At 38.8% G+C, this 23,814-nt stretch overlaps 1 long non-coding RNA gene across 5 annotated transcripts in view; it reads right to left on the bottom strand.

Annotated features, from left to right (window-relative positions):
• LOC125081345 (uncharacterized) overlaps positions 1-23,814 on the bottom strand; it is a 100,132-nt gene that overhangs the window by 15,407 nt on the left and 60,911 nt on the right. Inside the window, exons 2-3 of one of the 5 annotated variants that reach the window (XR_007121648.1) lie at positions 14,064-14,252; positions 12,633-12,729 (exon numbers count right to left, since the gene is read on the bottom strand). The exons of the other annotated variants lie outside the window; for them this stretch is intronic. This is a non-coding gene — a long non-coding RNA (uncharacterized LOC125081345). The remainder of the gene's footprint in view (positions 1-12,632; positions 12,730-14,063; positions 14,253-23,814) is intronic. 5 annotated transcript variants of the gene reach the window in all.

Raw genomic sequence — 23,814 nt, 5'->3', positions numbered from 1 at the left:
AACAGCAGCTATTCATCTTATAATTGAAAGTCTGTAGCCTTTGACCAACATATCTCCCTTTCCCCCACCCTCTAGCCCCTGTTAGCCTCTAGACCCTTCTGCTGTTTCTATGAGTTTGGCGTTTTTAGAGTCCACATATAAGTGATATCATAGAGTGTCTTTCTCTGTCTGAATTATTTCACTTAGCATAATGCCTTAAGTTACATCCATGTTATCACAAGTGGCAGGATTTCCTTCTTTCTCATGGCTGAAGAATATTCAGTGTGTGTGTGTGTGTGTGTGTATGTATGTGTGTGTGTGATATCTTCTTTCATTCATCCACAGATGGACGGTTAGATTGTTTCCATGTTTTGGCTATTGTGAATAATGCTACAATGAACACATGAGTGCAAGTATCTCTTTGAGATCTTGATTGCAATTCCTGTGGATATATACCCACAAGTTGTATTGTTAGATTAATGGTTGTTCTATTTTGAATTTTTTTGAGGAAGCTCCATACTGACCAATATACATTTCCACCAATAATACACAAGGGTTCTTTTTCCTGATGTCTTCACCAACACTTGTTATCTCTTGCCTTTCTGGAAATAGTCAAAATGAGGTGATAGCTCACTGTGCATATCCCAGATGATAAATGATGTTGAGCTTCTTTTTATGTGTCTGTTGTCCATCTGTATGTTCTCTTTGGAAAAATGTCTATTCCGGTCCCCCGTTTATTTTTTAATTGGAATTTTTGGTTTTTGTTACTGAGTTGTATGTGTTCCTGACACGTTTTAGATATCAACCCCTTATTAGATAGCTTGCCAACGAGTGCCTGCCTGAGTGGCTCAGTCATTAAGTGTCTGCCTTCGGCTCAGGTCATCATCCCAGGGTCCTGGGATCAAGCCCTGCACTGGGCTCCCTGCTCAGCGAGAAGCCTGCTTCTCCCTCTCCTACTCCCCCTGCTTTGTTCCCTCTCTTGCTGTGTCTCTTTCTGTCAAATAAATAAAATCTTAAAAAAAAAAAAAAGATAGCTTGCCAATATTTTCTCCCATTCTGCAGGCTGTCCTTTCATTTTGTTGATGGTTTCCTTTGCTGTGCAGAAGATTTTTTTTTTTTCTAAGATTTTGTTTATTTATTTTACAGAGAGAGATAGCAAGCAAGTGAGAGACAGAGCAAGCGAGCACAAGCAGGGGGAGCAGCAGAGGCAGAGGGAGAAGCAGGCTTTCTGCTGAGCAGGGAGCCTGATGTGGGGCTCAATCCCAGGACTGTAGGATCATGACTTGAGCCAAAGACAGACATTTAATGACTGAGCTACCCAGGTACCCCAGTGCAAAAGATTTTTAGTTTGATGTAGTCTCACTTGTTTATTTTGGCTTTTAGTGCTTTCGGTGCCATATCCAAAATGTGGCCAGGACCAATGTCAAGGAGCACTTTTCCTATGTCTTTTTCAGGAGTTCTATAGTTTCAGGTCTTATTTTTAAATCTTTACTGCATTTCAAGTTAATTTTTGTGAGTGGTTTAAGATAAGGGTCCAATTTCATTCTTTTGCATGTGATCACCCAGTTCCCCAAGACTATATATTGAAGGGATTATCCTTTCCCTGTTGAGTATTCTTGGCTCCTTTGTGAAATATTAATTGACCATGTATGCATGGGTTTGTTTCTGGATTCTCAATTCTCTTCTGTCTAGGTGTCTGTTTTTATGCCAGCAGCATATTGTTTTGATGACTATAACTTTGTAATATAGTTTGAAATCAGAAAGTATGATGCCTTTGGCTTTCTTCTTTCTCAGGACTGCTTCCACTATTCAGGTTCTCTTGTGATTCCATATGAATTTTAGGACTGTTTTCTCTATTTCTGTGAAAAATGCCATTAGAATTTCAAAAAAAACATATTAGTAATATTAATTCTTCTGATTCATGGAAATGGAATATCTTCCATTTATTGTGTCTTCAGTTTCTTTCATCAATGTTTAATAGTTTTTAGTGTACAGGTCTTTCGCTTCCTTGGTTAAATTTATTGCTAAATATTTTATTGTTTTTGATGCTATTATAAATAGGATTATTCTCTTGCTTTTCAAGATAGTTTGCTGTTAGTGCTTAGGAATGTAACAGACTTCTGTATATTGATTTTATACACCACAATTTTACTGAATTTATTAACAATAATAGTTCTAACAGTTTTTTGATGGAGTCTTAAAATTTTCTCTATACATGGTCATATACATGATCACATCATCTGCAAACAGAGACAATTTTACTTCTTCTATTTCAATTTGGATAACTTTTGTTTCTTTTTCTTGCCTAATCACTTTGGCTAGGACATCCAGTACTTGTTGAATAGGAGTGGCAAGAGTAGGTACCCTTGTTTTGTTCTCGATCTTAGAGGAAAAACTATCAACCTTTCATTATAGAGTCTGATGTTAGCTGTGGGTTTGTCATATGTGGACTTTGCTATGGTGAGCTACATTCTTCCTGTACTTAATTTATTGAGATATTCTATCATGAAAGGATATTATATTTTGTCCAATGCTTTCCTTTCATTTATTGACTTCTCAATAGATTTCTGTCTTTCAGTCTGCTCATATGATATATCACATTTACTGATTTGCATATGCTGAACCATCCTAGCATCCAAGGATATATCCCAGTTGATAATCTTTTTAATGTGCTATTGAGTTTGGCTTGCTAATTTTTTTTTTGAGAATTCTCACATCTATTTTCCAGGGATATTGGCTTATAGTTTTCTCTTTGTAGTATCTTTATTAGGCTCTGTTATTGGGATAATGTTGGCCCCAGAAAATGAATTTGGGGATATTCCCTGCTCTTCAATTTTTTGGAAGAGTTTGAGAAATATTGGTTTAATTCTTTAAATACGTGGTAGAATTTATCAGGGAAACCATCTGGACCTGGATTTTTCTTCATTGGGAGGTTACTGATTACTGAGTCAATCCCTTTGCTCATTATTGGTCTGTTCTGATTTTCTGTTTCTTCAAGATTCAGTCTTGGTAAGTCGTATGTTTCTAGGAAATTACTGTTTCTAGGTTATCCAACTTGTATAATTGTTCATGGTAGTCTCTAGTGATCCTTTGTACTTCTGTAGTATTAATTATAATGTCTCTTTCATTTCTGATTTTATTTTTCTGAGTCTTCTCTTTGTTCTTAGCATAGCTAAGAGTTCATCAATTTTATCTTTTAAAAAAAAAGTTTAGTTTCTTTGATTTTTTCTATTATTTTTCTGATCTCTATTTCACTTATTTCTGCTCTGATCTTTGTTATTTCCTTCCTTCTGTTAACTGTGGGGTTGTTTGTCTCTTTTTTGGTTCCTAGAGGTATAAATGAGGTTGCTTATTTGCAGTCTTTCTTTTTTCCTAATGTAGTCATTAAACTCTTTAAAATTCCTTTTTAGGCCTACTTTTTCTGCATACCATAAATTTTGGTATATTGTGTTTCCGTTTTCATTTGTTTCAAGATTTTTTGTTTTATTTCTTCTTTGACCTATTGGTTATTCAAAAGTGTGTTGTTTAGTTTTTCCCAGATTTGTTAATTTTCTATTTTTCCCCATGTTACTGATTTCTATTTTTGGAGAACTGTGGTCAGAAAAGATGCTTGGGATCTTTAATTCTCAGTAAATTTTATTATTTTTAAAATTGCTGTGACTTATTTTTTGCCTATCATATGATCTATTCTGGAGAATGTTCTGTGTACATTTGAGAGAATGTGTTTTCTGGTGCTAGTGGATAGGATGTTCTGTGTATATGTTATGTCCATCTGGTCTAAAGTATACTTCAAGTCCAAAGTTTGCTTATTGATATTCTGTATGGATGATGTATCCATTGTTGAAAATGGAGTATTGAAGTCCCCCTCTATTAGCATGTTGTTGTCTAGTTCTCCCTTCAGATCTGTTAGTATTTGCTTAATATGTTTATGTGCTCTGATGTTGGGTGTATATATATTTATGATTGTTATATCTTATGGATGGGTTGACCTCTTTATCATTATATAACGGCCCTGCTTTTCTCTTCTAAACTTTTGAGTTAAAGTCTATTTTGTCTGATGTAATTATGCTATCTTGCCCACTTTTATTTTCTTCTTGCATGGAATATCTTTTCCCATACCTTCAATATGACCTTGTATGTGTCCTTAAAACTGAAGTGAATCTTCCTATTATGAAACATAAGATAAAAACTATAGTCAAGGGAATGTTCAGTTTTTGAGCAAAATTTAAAAGAAATGTAAAGGCCCAGGATAGGCTGTCAAGACAACAGAAGATTCTCCAAGTAAGAAATGGCCTTGGGGCAAGGATCGAATGTAGGATAGTAAAATATTTCAGGGTACAGTTGAAGTCAAGGATAAACCTTTGTTAAGATCTCAGAAAGATGAGACTTATGAATGCTTTCAACTAGACAAAAGGTTTTCCAAAAATCTTAAGAATGTGTCTTCAAGGCTTTCCTGATTAAACAAAAGACTTTCAAGAATATTAGAGGCATTGTCCTGTAGCAGCTCTCAGAGATCCTAAGGAAGAGAAGGACCTATCTTTTTTTTTTTTTTTAAGATTTTATTTATTTATTTGACAGACAGAGATCACAAGTAGGCAGAGAGGCAGGCAGAGAGAGAGGAGGAAGCAGGCTCCCCGCTGAGCAGAGAGCCCGATGTGGGGCTCGATCCCAGGACCCTGGGATCATGACCTGAGCCGAAGGCAGAGGCTTTAACCCACTGAGCCACCCAGGTGCCCCGAGAAGGACCTATCTTAAAGAGATTTGTGGAATAGAATATAATTTGATGTACAGGAATTCCACAAAATTTTTAAAGGAATTGTGTCAGTTGGAACTGAAATGGTCAAAACAAAAAGCCCAAAATGAACCACAATGTAAGGAAGTCAAAACACACAACTGGAGAGTCCATGTGGAGATGTTCTCAAACATGGGGAGAGAAAGAGTGGCCCAGTTTAGTGCAGCCTTTCAGCCAGCCTGGCAAAGACATCAAACATGTTAGTGAAGCCTTTTGAGTTCCTCCAGACCAGACTAGCCACCGACTGAATATTACTAAGTGAACCTGTTGATGCTACATAAGGCAGTAGAATCTCCCAAGTGAGCCCTGTTCAAATTCCTGACCAACAGACTGTGAGCATAATGAAAGCTGGTAACTTCAAACTACTAACTATGAGAGGCACCTGAGTAGCTCAATTAGCTAAGCATCTGACTCCAGCTCAGGTCATGATCTGAGGGTCCTGGGATCAAGTCCCACATGGGGCTCCCTACTCAGCGGGAAGCCTGCTTCTCCCTCTCCCACTCCCCCTACTTGTGTTCCCTCTCTCGCCGTTTCTCTCTCTGTCAAATAAATAAATAAAATCTTTAAAACAAACAAACAAACTTCTAACTATGAGGTGGTTTCTTAGTTATAATAGATAATTGGCCAAAAAAAAAAAAAAAAGTCACTACCAGAATGATGGACAACAGTAATGATACAGCCATCATATTTCTCTAGGCTTTAAACCTTTCAACATATTCTCTCTCAGTAGATATCATACAACTCCCAAATATGATATGTACAACCAGGGAGAATCTGGACCCCACCAAAATTTTTGTTATGTTTCTTTCACATTATTCTATCCTTAAGATCAAATGTCTTACATCTTTTCCCTAACTAGGTATCCAAATATCCTACAACCATTCATCCCCTGAGCAGCTATGAAATTGATCTTAATAGATGCAAATCTGATCTCACTATTCCCAAGCTCAAAATCTTTTAATAGTTGTCCTTGAGATAAAGTCCACATTCTGAACCATTTATCACTCCAGTCTTTTCTTTGCCATTCTCTCGGCGCTCTATAGCTTCAAATCAAATCTCCCAACAAACTATCCTAAATCTAACCTCCAGGCTCTGGCACAGGCTATTCCCTTTGCCCTGGACATTTTGTCACTTAGTCCTCTTGGCTGACTCCAAATCAATCAGATCCTAGTTTAATTTTTATCTCTTTAATGAGACTTTTCTTGAGACTTTGCTCTTTGCTCCTACATCTTGTGCTTGTAGGAGCTTTAGTGCTTATCACTCTCACTTGAACTAAATCTTACTCCAAAATGTGTGTACACTTTTGGATAGGCTACTTCTAATGACCTTATGTTTTTAAGCATTTAAAAAATTGATGAAATTATTTTTTGCATCCAATACACATTTCATTATAAAATTAAAATGCAAAGAGGAAAAAGATAAACAGGCCACACATTGCTGAAATAGTGGCTCAGATCTTTCATAATATTAACATTGATGTCCTCCTGAAATTCCATGAAATTAGAAATAGAGATACCCAGAAGTATTGCTTAAGTGATTAAAAATCTCAAAAATAAAAATAAAAAGATTAAGAGTCTCATTTGTCTTTCCTATAACACAGTAAATCAAAAAGGGCTCTGTCTATTCTATAGGTTATAATGCTTTCCAACTTAGTTTTTGCTGAAAGGCCACTTTTCCTTTTTTTAATAACAGCTTTTAAAGTGAAGGATTTTGTAATAACGGGTTAAAAGATGAACCCTATATTTTCTTCAATTATAATTATGTGGTAAACTTAATGAAATAAGTTTGGAAGTACCGACTCCCAAAGAAGTCAACTTTTTACCTCGCGTTTCTCTACCCCAGAATCAGTAGAATAATTGGGCCAACTAGGATGCTGTAAGAGAATTTGAGTTACCATTTTCTTTCTTGTCCCAAGGATGGTACATGTCTATCTAGTAAGTTCTAGGTGCTTAAAAGAGAAATGAATTCATTACATATACTAGATATCTGAGGAAACAGTGTTTAGGTAAAGTCCTATGGTATTGTGGTAGTTTACTTCTCACCTTGTGGTTGCTTTTTCATGATAATGATTTGAAATACTTCCAATTAAAAAAAAAGCATCTCAGAACAAGCACTGGCCCTCAAGGGAGTTCACCAATATAGGTGCTACTTAAATGCTTTAAAACAAAGATTTGCTTCGCCAGAGAGTGGCTTCCCTTTAATTTAAACCCCATAAAGCAAAATCATGAGAAAACAATGGAGCTTTGTTGGAGTAAAGAAGGCCCTATATCGCCTTCTGTGTTAGGATCATGGTTTTCTTTTTCAAGTGTGATTTCCCATGAACTCTTGACATTTGGTTTATTTTGCAAAGACTATCTTCCCTCTGTCTTGCAGAGCTTCAGACCTTCAGTTGCCAGTGGCCAGCAGACCTGTTTCCTAGAAGACCGTTTCCCAGTGGGCCATGCCATCTTCCTCTAGGGAAGGTTGGGACACTTGCCATGCTTCAGGGGAGTCATGCTCTCTCCAAATGGAACTGGAGCAGTTAGGTTACCTGTAGTTTCACAACTACAGAAGGCAATTTTGGAGTACATGATTTGGCTTGTGCCACAGGTATGCCTTGCAGGGCCGCATTTAGACAATCACTGACGCCAGTCTTCTACTTTGTGCTTATGGCCAACGGCAGTGATGCCACAAAAGGTGTTGCACTGCCACAGACATTATTTTTTCTTTCTATCTTCATTTGATATGGTTTTGATAAAGATATACAACATTAATAAAAGGGTTTCCTCCTTACCCTGGTGCCTACCAGGAACATTACAGTTGAGAGTCACTCATCACAACATCTATAATAAACCTTTTTCCCAGCGTTGCATGTTTTAATTTGATCATAAAAATTTTTTTCTCTTAGCTGAACATGACACCTCCCAGCTTGGGAACACTTTTATTTTTTGAGTAAAAAGTGAATCCACTCGGCAATTTCTAATGAACATAAATAAGTGAAAATTATTTACCCTTGTGCCATTCCTCCCCATTTCATTGCTGTCTTTAGTGACAGAAGTACCAATTTTCAATGTCTCAGAGCCCAATAATTAAAAGTAATTTACTTTGTGTTCTCATACTACAAAGTGAACACATCAAATCACGGGGGCATACTTGGGTTTATATGGAGGAAAAGTTCTAGTAAGTTCCATACTCTGTAGCATCTAGAGGTAATTCCATGCCATGTCTCCAGTGACTCTTTCTTCACACTTTTATGACACCATACCTTTAATACGCTATGCCTTTAGAACACAGGAGGTGTGTAACAACAGTTTATTGACTTGGTTATTTTGTTTTATAAGAAGAAGGTCTTCCTTCTCCCCAGAGAATATCAGAATGTCTCACTCATTAGGAGCAGCTACTTTTCTCTCTTTCTTCCTTCTTCACGGCCCTCTCCTCCTCCCCCTCCTCCTCTCCCTCTCCCTCCTCCTTCTCCTTTTTCTTTTCTTGGTAAGACTTTGAGTGAAATGCCAATGAAGAGCAGGTGCAGATACAAAGATGTATTTGCTGATCTAGAGAGCAAATTTGTGCTCCAGAAAATCCATTAATGCCAACTATGAATGGAAAGAATATTCTGGTCCAGTTTGGCAGGGTACAAGGATCAACCCGCACACACTGGCAAAGTTCATTTTAAGCACTGGAATAGATAAGGGGTCTGGAAGTTTCCGTGTTCCCAGGCCATGATAATCTTCATCACAATAAGATTCCTAGTATATCTTGAAGCTATTTCAGATCTGCCCCTGGGACTGTGCCTAGACCCAGAACGCTTCTTAGCACTCTGAATCAACCAGATGATGACTCACCTGGCTGTTTGAAATCTAACTTCAATTCCCCAATAATTCTAACTTTAAGCATAGCCACTGCCTCAAGCCTCCTCTACCTTTGTCCTACCTACCACTCAGACCCTCAAGACAAAGAGAGTGATCCAGAGCAAACTCTGTGATCATTGGGCACAGCCCTAAGTCCCGTGACCGTCCATGGGAATTCTGAAAAAAATATCAAAAAGTTTGAACAGGATCACAGATCAATATGAAACAATACTTAATTACCCATTTAAGTAAAGTGACAATAAAAGATTTTGAAGGAAAATACAGGAGGTTACACAGGTGTTAGCAAAACTTAGCTGTTTTAATATTATGACTTAGTTTTCCCAAGTAATCCAAGACCTAGTGATAATAAACAGAGGAAAGAGCTTTGATAAAACACAAAACCTTTGCTTTCTAGGGAGATTACTTAAAAGGTAAAGAAAAACCTTTCAGTCTCTTATGGGGCAGACCAATAGTCTAAGAAAACTTGATCTGTTTAGCTAATCAAAGGAAATTAACTTTTAGTTTTACTGAAGTACACTATTACTATTAAAGCTTATTTTTAAAACCCTCATAATAGCAATTCAATGTCAGCCAGCTTAATTACACAAAATAAAATTCGTTCTCCCTCTTCCAAATTTCTATTCAATTTGTCCTTTAGTTTCCCCTTGACCATTTTGTGATCACCACTTTTACTTTGAGATAAACTTACTTTCTTTTCCCTTAACAAAAATGCATTTTCATACTCTCATACCTTTTCCTAGCCAAAAACACATCCTACTTGCACTTATTTCCCTCATTATTTCAGGTACTTTTAACCACATGTATTAGAATTCTTAACCCTTGGATACTTGAATTTCCAGTGAAAACTAAGTAGTAAGCAATTATGAACTGTCTGTCATACCCATTTTCTTTTAGGCTAGCAAATTTATGAAGGGCATTTCATGAGTTCTAGAAGGATATGCTTCCCCATAGTGCAATTTTTCAATGTCAGTTGAAGTATGTTTACCAACAGACCCAAATATCTTTAATTTCTCTGTAAGAAGAAAGCCAAAAGTTTATAAACTTACGTTCTGTCATTCATGTTTCATTATTTTATCTTATTTGGAAATTATCCAGATACTCAAAGATTTTTACCATTTAATTTAACTGAGCAAAACACTGAAGTTTCAAGTTATCAAAAAGATTTTGGGAAGTTATTTTAAAATACACATATGATAATATATAATTATTGCAAAGAAGTTCACCTAAGAACTCTTATCCTGCTTACATCGACCTACATCATTGCCCCCAACAATGATGTTGAGACTACTCATGAACACTTCGTGAGATATGAGACACATTCAGCTAGTACACCAGCTCTTTTTCTTGCTGTCAAACTTGGCAAGAGACATCAGGAACTTATTTGATCTTTCCTAGTCTAAGTAGCTGAAAGTATTATATTTAATGCTGATAACTCTGATGACATGTCTATTTGAACTAAATCAATAAACCTAAACAAGCTTTAATACCAAATAATTTTTCAGATAGCATGAACCTGAAAAGCATTTGGATTATTTTCTGTTACATTTCTGAGAACTTCAGCAATAGTTAATTTATAAATGCTTAATTTTAAGCCAGCTAAGTAGAGCTCCTTACCAATTAATTTTGGCAGTACTATTTGGAGGTAGAAAAATACTCCATATCAGTAATATCTATATTTATTTATATATGCTTATATATTATATATACAATTTATATATATAATTTTTATATATAATTTAATGAGATATATATTATTCACATATATATAAACCTACAGACAGAAACAGATCTTACAGCTTTATTTTTAAATTTTAGCCATGAGATGGGCATGAGAATACAAAATTCACTGGTTTATAAAAGAGTAGTTGGATCCAAACTTTATTTTTGGCAAATGGAATAAATTAACATTACCTGCTTAGATAACGGCTAAAGCTTTCTCTGCTAGTATTTGTGGGGAAGACATTTAAAATATTTCGTTAACCCAATTTCCAAATATCTCTGACTTCCTTTTTTTTCTTCTTATGAGAATCATTTCTCTAAAGTTCACATTTCAAAGAATGAATTTTGGTCCTAGAGAAGATAAGGGTAGAAAATCTACATCACAAAGGCACAGAAAAAGCATCCAAGTTTTTACCAAGGAGTCTTGGGATATCTTTGCCTCTTATAAGAGGTGTAAAGTAATTACAACTAAAACTGTTCCTTTTCTTAGGTGCAAGCAATTCTGTTTCCAATGTCATGATCTTTTACAATATCTCCAATCATTATGAGGTGAACAGAGCAGGTTTGGGGATTGATAAGCTGAGGTGAGCTTTGGATCACTTCCAGAACTACATTTCTGGTTCTATACAGATTTGTAAGGCAAAGAAGTTGTTTCTAATTCCCCAAAGATCTGGATTGTTGCCTGTATATCAAAGGACTCCTTTGGACCTTTCCAATTAAACTTGCTTCTTTCTGTCAAGGATATTTCCAACTAAAGGGCTTTATAATTTAGAAGATCTGCTGCTGTCTGCAAATTCTTTGTGGTGGAAGTTCAGGATACATCTACAGAAGTTATTTCATAGGAAGACCTGAAGCTGGCAGAACCTCATAACAGAGCCCTGGAGATCAGGAGGAACTGTAAGGAAGAGCAAAGTGAGCCCTAATGTTCCTCTTGGGTGCTTCTGTTAAATTCACATCCTGGTTTTTATTTATTTATTTATTTTTAAAAATTTTATTTATTTATTTGAGAGAGAGAGAGAGAGAGCATGAGCAGGGGGAGTGGGAGCGGGAGAAGCAGACTCCCTGCCGAGCTAGAGACTCCCAATGTGGGTCTCAATCCTGGGACTCTGGGACTATTACCTGAGCCCAAGGCAGATGCTCAACCAGCTGAGCCACCCAGGTGCCCCACTTCGTGGCTTTTAGTGTTACATGAATAACCTATCTACCCCGGGCCTGGCAAGCCAGAGTGCTCTCTGCAAATCTTGTGGGAAAAGGGAGGCTAACACAGGTAGATGGGGCCTGATTTTGAGAAGAGGGATTTACATTGGATGTGGACATTAACTTTTGCTTGAATTTCAGGTCCTTCATCTTGTTAAAGGAGTTCCCAAGGCTCGCCATTATATCCTTTTGTGTTCACTTTAACTTGTTCTTTCCAAAGGTACCAATAAATTAATTGTTTATGATGAGAGCTCTCTAAAAACAATGCCAGCAAATATAGAAGTTTTCCCATTCTAGCCGTTGATGAGTAGGGTCTATTAATCTCATTCACCTCTTCATGGATTAACCCAGGATGTGAGAGGATTCCCACAAGAGAGTATAAAAGATGCAGCCCACACAAGCTCTAGAAATTGTACTTGCAGAGTCAGCCTAAGAAAGCGAAGTCCTTCATTGTCGTAGATAATAAGACACTGTAAAGTGAAAACAGTGTCTCTGATCTCTCACAGGAACATGAGACACCTCTATTCGTAGATCCAACTACCTGTGACACCAGGCAGGCACCACAGCAATGGGGTTTTTCCAGCACTAACAAGACAACCAAGATTGAGATGACAAAGACCTCCTATGGACTGGGATCCTTTATGACCAAATCCCCTGAGAGCTGGCACAGACGGACAAAGAGAAGGCTGCATGTGACTTCATGTCTTGGAACCCCAGTCAGCTGGACTGGCCATCAAGACGCACAGTGGTCTGTGTACCTTCTGACTGGCAGACACCAAAGAGAATGTTCTCACTGGCCACAAAGCCAAGCTCTTAGGACAGAGAACAAGACAAAAGGAAAACCTCTTCAGACTATGGTTTTCTTCTTTATGACAATCAACACAAAAGACAGAGATCAAAGAAAACAATGACCACCTCTGAGGGGAAAGGGTCCAAAGGAAAACAAGACTATAAATCCTTACCAGAGTTGCTATACCCAAGGAAGGAGTTCACACAAATATTTCCTCCTGCTAACCTAAATTTAGAAGAAAGGACCCTCACAACTCTTGCTTCCAACAGACCTCACAGGCAGAGACTAACATAGCAAGAATCCTCACCTCCTGGCTCTCATAAGGGGTCCCATGATCTCTCAGCTGCAGCCGTGTCCGAGTGAGCAGTGTTCAGCCAGTTAAGGTCCCATCTGGGTCACTAAAACTGTAGGGCGCAAAGGTTTTCCCTTCTTCCCTTCTAGGTTCTTTGGCTAGTCATATAATTAAGTTGACTTTAAGATTAGCAGGAGGAAAAATATATATAAGTTTAATAACACATATACCTCCTGTAACCATGAAAGAGACCCAGAAAAACTGAGTATCTCCCAAAAATGTGTGAAGCCGTCACCCTAAATACATCATCAGTGAAGACGAAAAGAAGATTGGGGGTGGGGAGTGAGTTATGGGACGTTACCGGGAAAAACACAGTAAACAAGGGTAAGGTTGTGACGCAGGTATAAATTGTTGAGTTCTTCACTGATAAGTGATTCTAGAAATTGAGTCCTCCCCTTCTTCCTGATACAGCAGGGGGACAAATAGAGATTTCCTTTATACATGTAAATGTCTCTTACAAAAGGCTAACTTCTCAGTTTTTAGAGGTTTTCCTGTGTCTGCTGTTTTTTTAAAATTAATCAGCCCCAAATCAGCAATATGCCAAAGAAACATATTTTGGGGTGGCAAAATCTGTTCACAGATGTCATCTATGGCCCAGCCCAAGTGTCCTGCCCTCTGTAAGCTTTCTCCAGACACTCTTACTAAAGATACCCTTGACTGCACAGGCCATAATCATATGGCCGCTAGAGTAATTTATAGCATGTCCTGCCCCTGAGGTGAGCCCCACAGGGGCCTCGGGCATTCCTACCTTGTTTACCATCATATCCCCCAAGCAAGGCACATAGTAGGAGCTGAATACATGTTGGATGAAAAAAATGAATGAATGAAGCTGCTACTTAGGAACTGGATGAAATTAAACATGATGCCTAAATATATAAATTATTTCATCCCAGATTAGGCTTAAAAGGGTAAGAATAGCAGTGTGTCACCTCACTGAAATACTGATTCATTCTGAAATACCGCAGATCGGTTAGGAGCAGAGTTGAAAATCAGGCAAACCGGACAAACTGTCTGACATTCAGCAAATTACCATCTCTGAATCCGTTTCCTCACTTGTAAAATTTTTAAAAATTAAAACAAAATTCTTGAGTGTACTGAGATGGCTGTTTTCCATGGTAACCTTCAACAACAAACCCACAGATGCATGCTTCCTCCAAAGAACGAGATGAGAGAGCTGAGAGACTGAAGAAAAATGCAACCAGCACCAGAGTGCTGTTTCTACATTTTTCCCCGTGAGCAGTTGGTCCCTTGCCCTCGCCACTCCATCGAGCCCATGAAGTATAGCTCAATGAATAACTAACAGATGATTACATTTATGAGGAAAGAGTACTCAGAGCAGACAGCTACTTCCTACAGGTGACAAGCAATCTTCCGCCGGGGCTTCACCTGACGAGTCATTTTGGGACGTGATCACAAGGGTTGGAGACTGATGAAATTATCCTGTCCAACATCAAACACAAAGTGGTTGTAAATCAGCACAGGCTGTGGCAGAAGGAGAGCAGCTCATTCTTTATGCTTTGCAGACAGTCTTCCACCTGGGGGCCGCATCAAGCATCCTAACAATCATTAAGTGACCTATAAAGAGATTTAATTAAAAAAAAAAAAACATTAGTGTATCTATTGACTCGAATCCTTCAGCTGTCTTGAGGAAGTTGATTTGAAGGCAAGTTATATGATTTAAAAACTTGAATGTGCTGAGGCTAACTCAGCATAGCATGGCAACATGTATAAATAAATAGATACCTGTTCGTTATAACTCTCCATTTGACCTTGCCACACGATTGTATGCTGCACTCAGACTATCATCACGCTTCCCGAGGGTCACTGAGGGAAAAGCAAACCAAAATAAAAAAGCCCGCCAGCCAGAGTCTACCCTGGTCCGGGGAGCTCTGCAGAATCAGAAATTGATCTTGCAAATGACTTCTATGAAAAAAGAAGGAATAAAATATGGATGATTTATTTGTGGTATCTGCGGAACAGCACTTGATTTACACATGAGCTAAAGAAATGTGGAGAAAGTATTCTGAAGTTGCCCTATGGTCGGAATCGTATTTTAAGAGTAAAAAATTGGCAGGTTTCATTGAATAGGGAAGGAGCTTTCTAAGGATCCCATTTCCCCATCACAGCGAAAGGGATTTATATGCATTGTTCCTTTTAGTGGTGTTGGGAAGTTCCAGTGTAAATCCTTTAGGTTTCACTGTGGGTACTAGCTATTCAGAGGTTCCCAGTGCTTGACGATTCGCACAAAATTGTGGTTTAAAAAAAAAAAATGAATGGAAAACCTATTTTTTAAATGGTTCTGCCAGAAAGGTAGCTGAGCTTACCCGGGGTCGGGTTGCCAGCTTACACAACCCTAACGCCTTCCTGATTTACTTGCAGAACCTGCTAGGCAAGGGCATTTGAGTGGCTCTGCGTGAAAGGCCGGTGCACATTTAAAAAGGCCGTTTGAATAGGAATTGTGACTGATGGAAAAATACCCCCTGGATTTTATTTAGTTCTTAGTTCTGCATTTGTAATTGAAATGAAGCTTCTAAAACATCTTGTTTCCTTTACATTTTATGAAATCATACCTCTGATCTCCTCAGGGTGTTCTTCAGGTAATTTCTCATCGATGATTGAGGGACATATTAGTTTAATTTTTTTTTTTTAATTTACAGCTTCTCACAAAATAGCCAATAAGGCAGTGGGGGGGGGGGGCGTTGCGGAATAAAAGAAGAAAATACCGCAGAATGTAAAAGAAGGAAAATGCCTCTATTTGAAAAGAAAAGGAAAGTGAATGTACAAGGAGCTCCTGACGGGTCCCAAGGAGCATGCTTGATGGTCTGCGGTGTTCTCTCCGTAGTTGAGCTTTAATTACCCTGCACTTTGTTCAGGGGAAGGTATGTATTGGCTCCTGGCCAATGTGGGCTAAGACTCTTCTTGTCACTACAGTGTCTAACAGCATGTACAGAACAATATCCCAATTAGATCTTTAAGTGTTAGAAATATGATACAGCAGGGCATTTTTCTCAGAGGCTGATCAGTGGGGAGTTTCAAAAACACACAGAAGGTAAGCTTTATTCTAATCCTTTAAACATCAGCCCGAGAAGGCAGCAAAGCAATGAAAAATATAACTAGATGTGTGAATATCTCTTCAGTTTGTAATTTTGTTTATCTTAAAGCAATTCATAGGTCAGAATGGTCAAGCATCATTTTTAAAGAACGTTCCTTTTGCTATTGCTACCTTCCAAGACACAACTTCATTTCTTTGGTAACAAAGGCAACTTTTTTGTGCCTCTTGATTCATAATGTTTTATTGCTAACTGGAGATTTTCTGAATAAATTAACCTGAGGGATGCTTTAAGCAGCCATGTAACTTACATTTCTTCTCAGGTTAATTCTCCAAACTAATAAAAAAGTGAAATGCATCTCTCTCCCGTCCCCTCAGGCTGTCTCTCTCCCTCCCCCTTCCTTTTCTCTCTCTCTCTCCCTTCCTCTCTGCACTCCCTTTCCTCTCTCCACTCCCCCCATATAAAAGAGATGGTAAAAAAAAAAAAATGTGGCAGAGGGAGCAAGCTCCTTTTATTCTTCTGCTCTATTGAGACAATGATTATATAAAATGTCTGGACTAAGTTAAAATAGCCAAAGACAGCCTTTAATTTACACCCTGCAATGGGTTAAGAGTCCAGTCAGTCTTCTCTGTTTCTAGCAGTCACTCTCTTTACAATAATTGAACTAAGTTATTTTAGATGTTAGTATTTAAATTCTTCCCATTGGCCCTACAATCAAACACCACGAGGATTACCAGCTCCATGGATGATTAACTGTTTTCAGACTGAGCGTGTAAAGGCTTCAGATATGCCTGGGCTGATGACAAGGCTGAGAAGAGAGAAGACAGGGACCAGGGCTCAAAACCAAAAGACAGCAGTTATGAGAACATAGGGGAGAAGGGAAAAGTAAGTTCTATTTTCGCACACAGGTGTGGCCTCTCTCGTACACACACACACACACACACACACACGCATGCACACTCGCACTCACACAATGAGACTTTCTTCTATGAGATCAACACAACAGATGGCTTAAGTGTGATTATTTGGTATCATGTTTCAAGTTTTCTTAGTTCACTGTAATCTCAAAAAGCAATGAAATACTGCTTTCTACTGTTGATCATTTCTAATTAGGTACTCCTCTCAAAAAATACCCCATAGATGCCAAAAAAATGGGCACATTCTGTCTTCCGAAGTAGAGGCTAACATTTAAAGAAGAATGAGTGTCTAAGATTCTATAAATGAAGTACCTTAACATGCTGAAGGAAAAGATGGAATCATTATTGGGAAAGGGATTTAAATGAAATTCCTCATTTCTAATTTCTAATATCAGGGTAAAATATGATTGACACAGCCAAGGAGAGAAGTCTGAGATTATGTGATGTAAAACTGCTGTCTTCATGAATCTGCCTTTTTAAAATGGGCTTCACTTCAAAGACTGACCGGTAATGACTGGTGTCTCTGACCACTCTCCCCGGTTTCAGTTCTACCTGGACTCCCCCCTCTGCCCTTCCCCCTACCCCAAAGAGACTGTGGAGCTGGAAAAAAACAAGGCATCTGATATCACCGCATATTTTAAGAACCAAAACCACCCTAATGTTTATTAAGGCATAGAACTGATAAACTTGGGAAGTCTTTTATGGATCCTCAAGGTAGCTATAATCTTGACAGGAGTGGAAGAGAATTTATTGCTGGCCCTCAGAGTCCATTTCAGGGCCTCTCTGGTGCTTAGATTCAAGGATTTTAAAAGCTGACCTAATGAGGGCACCTGGGTGGGTCAGTTGGTTAAGCGGCTGGCTCAGGTCATGATCTCAGGGTCCTGGGATAGAGCCCCACTTCGGGCTCTGTGTGCAATGGGGAGTCTGCTTTTCCCTCTTCCTCTGCTCCTCTCCCTGCTTGGGCTCTCTCACTCTCTCTCTCAAATAAATAAATAAATAAATGTGGTTTTTTTTGTTAAAGCTGATCTAATTAAATGTTTTTATTAGGAGAATAAACAAAATAATAATTCAGATTACCCTTGAATAAACTCAATTCAGTAACCAAGTCACTTACTCTCAGGTAGATGTCTTTCATTGATATGGTAGCTTCCAGAAACAACACAAAACCTTTGTTTTTCTCCAACATCCTTTTATGGATCAGATTGGCACAAGAGAAATCAAGTGACTTGCCCAGGTCTGCATAGCCAGTGAGGTGAGTTGACTCCCTCCTTAAGTTTCTCTGTGCTGCTCTCTAGCCTGCCCTTCTTAGCATTGACAGCATGTGATTAAAAAAAAAAAAAAATCATGTTCCAATAAGATATCCAGCTTGTCAAAGTGGAACCACTTCTTTAAGTCGCCCTTCCACTTACATCAGTGGACACTGTGCCGTGCCATGCTGAGCCACACTGTAGCACAAGTAAAGCAATAATACAGATCTTGTCTTTATTTAAAATATTGGTATTGTGGAACACCAGGCTGGCTCAGTTGATAGAGCATGAGACTTTTGTTCTCTGGTTGTGAGATCGAGCCTCACCTCGAAATTACTTAAACATAAAATCTTTTAAAAACTTAAGTAAAATATTGATGTTGTATTTCTGGCATTTTTTTTTCAATAATTTTAATTCTTCAAAAGGTCATTCAAAGATCATTTTGATGACTGGGATTTGGGCATCCCTACACCTCTTAAATTTTGCATCCTATGCAAATACCTTACTTGCCTCATCTAGCCCCTGGTACTTTAACTGCGACTAGAAGTTTGTACCCAATTTCTCACAATCAAATGTCTCAGAGAGGTAGACTGCATTGGAGAAAGTAGAGGGAAGAAGCCGTCACTTCTGTTCTGTGTGGCTTTTAGCCGTGAGTTCAGGGTTGGAGTGCAGCTTTACGTGCCCCGAGATGGGGGGCTTGTCCTCACCTGCCTGGGACGGAGGAAGTCAGATGGCAATCTCAACTGCTCTGGATTCCTTAACAGAAGGCCTGGGACCTGGTCTGGGTCACATTAGGAAAGCTATCATCAAACCATTATTCTCTTGCTCATTTACATTCTGCTTCAAGCTAGTGTCCTTTGGGGGGCTCTGGAGGCTTGTAGAGGGAGGCGGAGAAAGAGTGACCCTGTAGGGTGTCATCAAGTTGACAGGCCCTTCATCCTGGATTGTGTAGGCTTCAGAGGCCCCTGGCTTCCCTTTTAATAAAACAGACCTGGTGTATGTATGTTTGTGGAAATACAGCAGTCATTCAATGTATACTCACTAGTGTTTCATTTTAAGAAGGTGGAAACACATTTTGCAAGTGTTCTCTTAGCTTAGACAACTGGAGCAGGGAAAGGCAGTATAAAAGTAAATTTGTAAAAAAAAAAAAAAAAGCCTGAAATACTAGATTTTATTGAATTCTTTCAATCAAACCTAAATCCAATTGTAGTGATGGTGACAACCTCACAAAGATTATTCTTGTATTCAGCCTAGCATTTAGCATGTAGTTCTTCATGTACCTGGTCTTGTTCCAAATCAGAGTCCTGATGACAGATTCGGTAAGATAGGGCTTGTAAAATTAAAATAAGAAAAGGACAGAAAACTCAGGGGTGCTTGACAACTACTCAACAACTATTAGATACTGCTTTTCTACTAAAGGAACATTCTGGGGCAAAATATTAGTCTGCAGCAGAATCTGATCTTGCATTAATTGTATGACCCACCTGAGTAGAGCAGACATTACCTACCTGAGTAGAGCAGTCACATTAAATATTAAAATATTTACATTTAAAAAAGATATCCCCCCCCCATAAAAGTTGCAGGTACATGGGAGGAGGAAAAAAAAAATTGATACTCTTTGTGTCTCGTGCTCTGTAAGTTATGTCTGTCTTCATGGATTTTGATAGCTTATGTTTTGCCAGGTTTTCATTTTATCTTAGCTAACACCCCGAACAGAAAACACAGCAAGTAGGTAAAAAAATCATCTGTGAACCATAATAAATGGATTTCTGCCAATGACAGGTCATGATACAGAAAAAAATCTGTGATGACCCTCTTTCCTCTACACTCATTTATCTCTTCCTGGTGTCCACTGATAGATTCTTGCTGTATGATTTATTGCAGAAAAACACCACCTAGAAATGGGCTTTTGATAAAATTGTTCAAGGATTCCTGGACAATAAATCCTAATCTTAACATGCAATGCTGCAGAATGTTTCACCTTTCTTATGCTATAAATAAAATATGCCAAATGTGATAATAAATCCATACATTTAAGCACTATCTATGTAGTTTAGGAAATAAAGTCATAGTATGTCTGCCTGATGTTAATAGCAGCCCCAAGCCTGAGGATATTGATGGCAGTGTTTGTGTATTTGCCATCCAAATTTTTAGCACTTTACAGTACTTATGAAATTTCATGGCTTTTATATACCTGGGAAGGCTTGATCTGCAGAGCATATGTGGGTTAAGCATAATCAGTTTCTGGTGGCTTGAATCAAAAGAGATGTTTCCTGAGCATAGACAACTAGCTCTGGGAGACAGCTAAAATTTTGAGTTCATGCAGAGACCTTTCTCATAATTAATCATCTACTGAGGAAACGATGAGAGGCTCAGTCACTTGACCATGACCCCACTCATGGCCCAGGGTGTGAAGGGTACAGAGCCCTACCATTTAGGCTGCTTCTCATAAGCTCTAGGACAGGTACCCAACTTCCATACATGGTAGAAGGTTGAGGGAGCTAAGCCCTGCTGATCTTCTTTGAGCTGATTTGCTCATCACTGCATGGAAACCTGAAGACTGATTTTAATTACTGAGTTCTTCTAAAGCTTAGAAACAATTGCAAGCATCCATCTGTTCCAAAAGATGGAGGCAAGATCTTAATCGCTCTCAGGATTTCTCAAACTTGACACTACCGACCTTTGGGGCCAGATCATTCTTTTCTGTGGATGGCTGTTCTGTACGTTATAGAATGTTGAGCAGGATCTCTGGCCTCTGCTCACTAGATACTAATATCCTCTTCCCTATCCTCCCAGGTTGTGATAACCAAAAATGTCTCCAGACATTGCCAAATGTCTCCTGCAGGGCAAAGTCCTCCGCAGTCAAAAACTACTGATAAGCCTGTAAAATACATGTTAATAAAAACCATGACATTAGACAGAACAAAACTGAACTTTCATTTGCAGAAAAAGGAAAAAGCAGTAAATTCAAAAGGAAAAGATGATGCGTTTGGGAATGAGAGTGAGTTGGCTTTTGTTTTAAAGAAGGCTGAAAATGTCTGTGGAATGATCTGCCACACACAGAGAAAAGGAAAAGTTCCATGAAATGCGGGTAGTTTGGCTAGTTACTAAGAAATATCATGCATTAAATACCACATTTGCATAATCATTTATGTTGAACCTGACAGAATTAAAATGTAGATATAAAAATAGTGTGTACTTGAAAAGGGTAACCACACTAGAAAGAAAGAAATGGAAATGAGAATCAAAGAACCTAAGGGAAGTTTTTTCCTCCAACAAATTGGAAGTGGAGAAATCCATTATATCATGTGTAGCTTTCTTTGTGTCCTCAGATATTTATTGAAGGTCAAAGACAGAGATGGCTAATGGGTTATGATTATGTGAAATGAAGTGAGAAACAATGTTTCATAACAGCAAACACTTTTTATAGTGACAGTGTATTATGTTCACTAAAACGTCTTACAGCTGCCTTGTCCCTGGTGTCCATAGCTCAAAGCAGGAAAATAATATGTTATTCAAGAAATACATAGAAATTGGGGGTGTGACTTGTTCAGAGCTAGGGCTCTTGTCTCAAGACCCAGGAAAATCTCCCACTAGGCTTTGTCCAACTTGAATAACTATTTACTCTAAAAAAATATTATACTGCTTCCTTCACATCATTTTTTTTTCCCACCTCAGCTCTGAAAAAAAGTTGAATTTTAGTGATAAAGAATTTATGAAGATTTATATCAGGGTCCCATAATTCTGAGCTTGAGAATACCTTTATAATACCAAAAATTTTTTTAAAATATTCTCATTCATGCATTTATGCCTTAATTTATTCAACAAATATTTCTCGAGTGCATCTTAAATGTCAGGAGCACTTAAATGCCAGGACCCCTTGAGATGAGAAAAGGGAAAGAGTCTCTGCCCCCATGAAGCACACAGTCTAAGGAGAGACACAATGTGTTCTCTGCTACATCTGGGGACTTAACGCAGGGCTCAGCACAGCACACATGCTCCGTGAGGGCTTGTTGACATTGAACGCAGATACACATGTAGAATAAAACCCAGACATCTTATTCTGGCCTGTGAGATCCTGCAACATCTGGCCCCTTCCTTCCTGCTCTTCTCTCTTAGCATCTTTCCCCTCACTTTGCTCCAGCCACATGGGTTTCTCTCTGCTGCTCAGGTAACGCCATGCTCCCCCCACCCAACCCCGCCCCACACACCCCAGAGACTTTTCTCCTTGCCTGAAAAGATCTTCTTTCCAAGTCTTTGCCCGGCTGTCTCTGGACAGTTTAGTGTTCAGCAAATGTCCCCTCTTCACTGAGAACTTCCCTCACCTGTCTCTCATTGTCCTGCATTATTTTCTTGACGGCCCTAAGTATCATCTGATATTTTCTTATTTACTCGCCTCTTTGTTTACTGTCTGTCTCTCCATAAAGAATGCTTGCCCCATAAGGACAGGAGCTTTGTCAGCCATGCTGATCGATTTAACACCAGCGTCTGAAACATGTCTGGACCACAGTAGATGTCCAAGTTTTGGTAGGATGCTGAAGAAAAGACATTCATATATTAATTATAAGATACAAGGTTCTACTAAGGAAATAGGGAATTATCATGGAGAATAGCAAGAGGAGGTCTATAAGATATGATTAATGAAGAATTTGCTGAGAAAGTAACATCTAGGCCATGGCAAATTTTATCAGGAATAAGGTGTGCACGGGCCACAAAGGAAAATAAGTTTTTTGTCTTGGAGGGGCTAAGAGGAAGCTGTGTGACTGGAGTTTAGTAAGCAGGCTGGGGGTGGGGTGGGGAAATGGGAAAGCAAGGGCAAACAAGAGTTATAGATGGCAGGAGGCAGCAAACAATGGCCCATGGGCTAAATCTGGCTTGCCACATGTTTCGAGCAGTGCAATTTGGATGGAATACAGACATGCCCATTTGTTTACATATCACCTAGGGGTTTCTCACCACCACAGCAGAGTTGAGTAGAGACTGTCCTTTTTACCAAATTTTTATGACCCGGCTTTCTTTGAAAATGTTTACCAACCTGTAAGACCTTGGAGCCGAGAAAAAGGGCTTGGGTTTCATTTTAACGCAATGCTATGGCAGTTTCCAGACAAGTCTGCAGGTTATTTGACATTCCTTCCTTCTAGACGTGGAGTCTATGTCCCTTTGCCTTGACTCAGGCTCTCATACTACTTCTCAACCAGTAGGATACGGAAGAAATGATGCTGTGTACTTTGGTAGGTTCGGGCTTTAGGAAACTGACAACTTCTGCTTATGTTTCTTACTGCCCAGCCATCATGGTGTGAGGAAGACCAAGCAGCCCACGGGGAAGTCTGCAAGGTGAGGCCCACACAGGTACCAAAGGCCAGCACAGACTGGCCAGCCATGTGAAGGAGGCTACTTGAAAGTAGATCCTCCAGCCCCCAGGAGAGCCACTAAAGTTAAGCCATGCATAGCAAAGAGGAGCTGTTCTCACCCCAGTCGCAGATTTGCTTGCGAGCAAATTAAATGATGAATTGTTGTTTTTAGCCACTATGTTTTAGGGTGTTTGATTATGCAGCAATGGCAACCAGAACAAATGGGAAGGCATTAACAGCATTTTCTCTACATAGTGTCAGATTTCTTTGAACACACAGGATGTAAAATCACTTCCTCAATGTTTAGCCTGTCTCTGTTTTCCTTTCAAACCGTTTTCCATCTGATCACACAACTTCATTCATTCAGTAAATAAATGAATGCCTGCTGCATGGGGGACTCCATGGCGTAACTAGTCAGGGCGTGGTCATTTGAGATTAAAACAGGATACTCAGTTTGAAAGTGAAGACTCATAATTCCAGTACTTCTGTCAATACAGAGGGATATGTTGTCTAAACAATCACTTATACAAAACGCTTTTTCCACTCTTGAACTTGAGCTGTGAAATTTAGTA

Source organism: Lutra lutra, chromosome 11 (assembly GCF_902655055.1).
Source record: "Lutra lutra chromosome 11, mLutLut1.2, whole genome shotgun sequence".
NCBI classification, from domain to species: domain Eukaryota; kingdom Metazoa; phylum Chordata; class Mammalia; order Carnivora; family Mustelidae; genus Lutra; species Lutra lutra.
The sequence above is the reverse complement of the archived record's forward strand: the minus strand, read 5'-3'. Positions and strand labels throughout refer to the sequence as shown.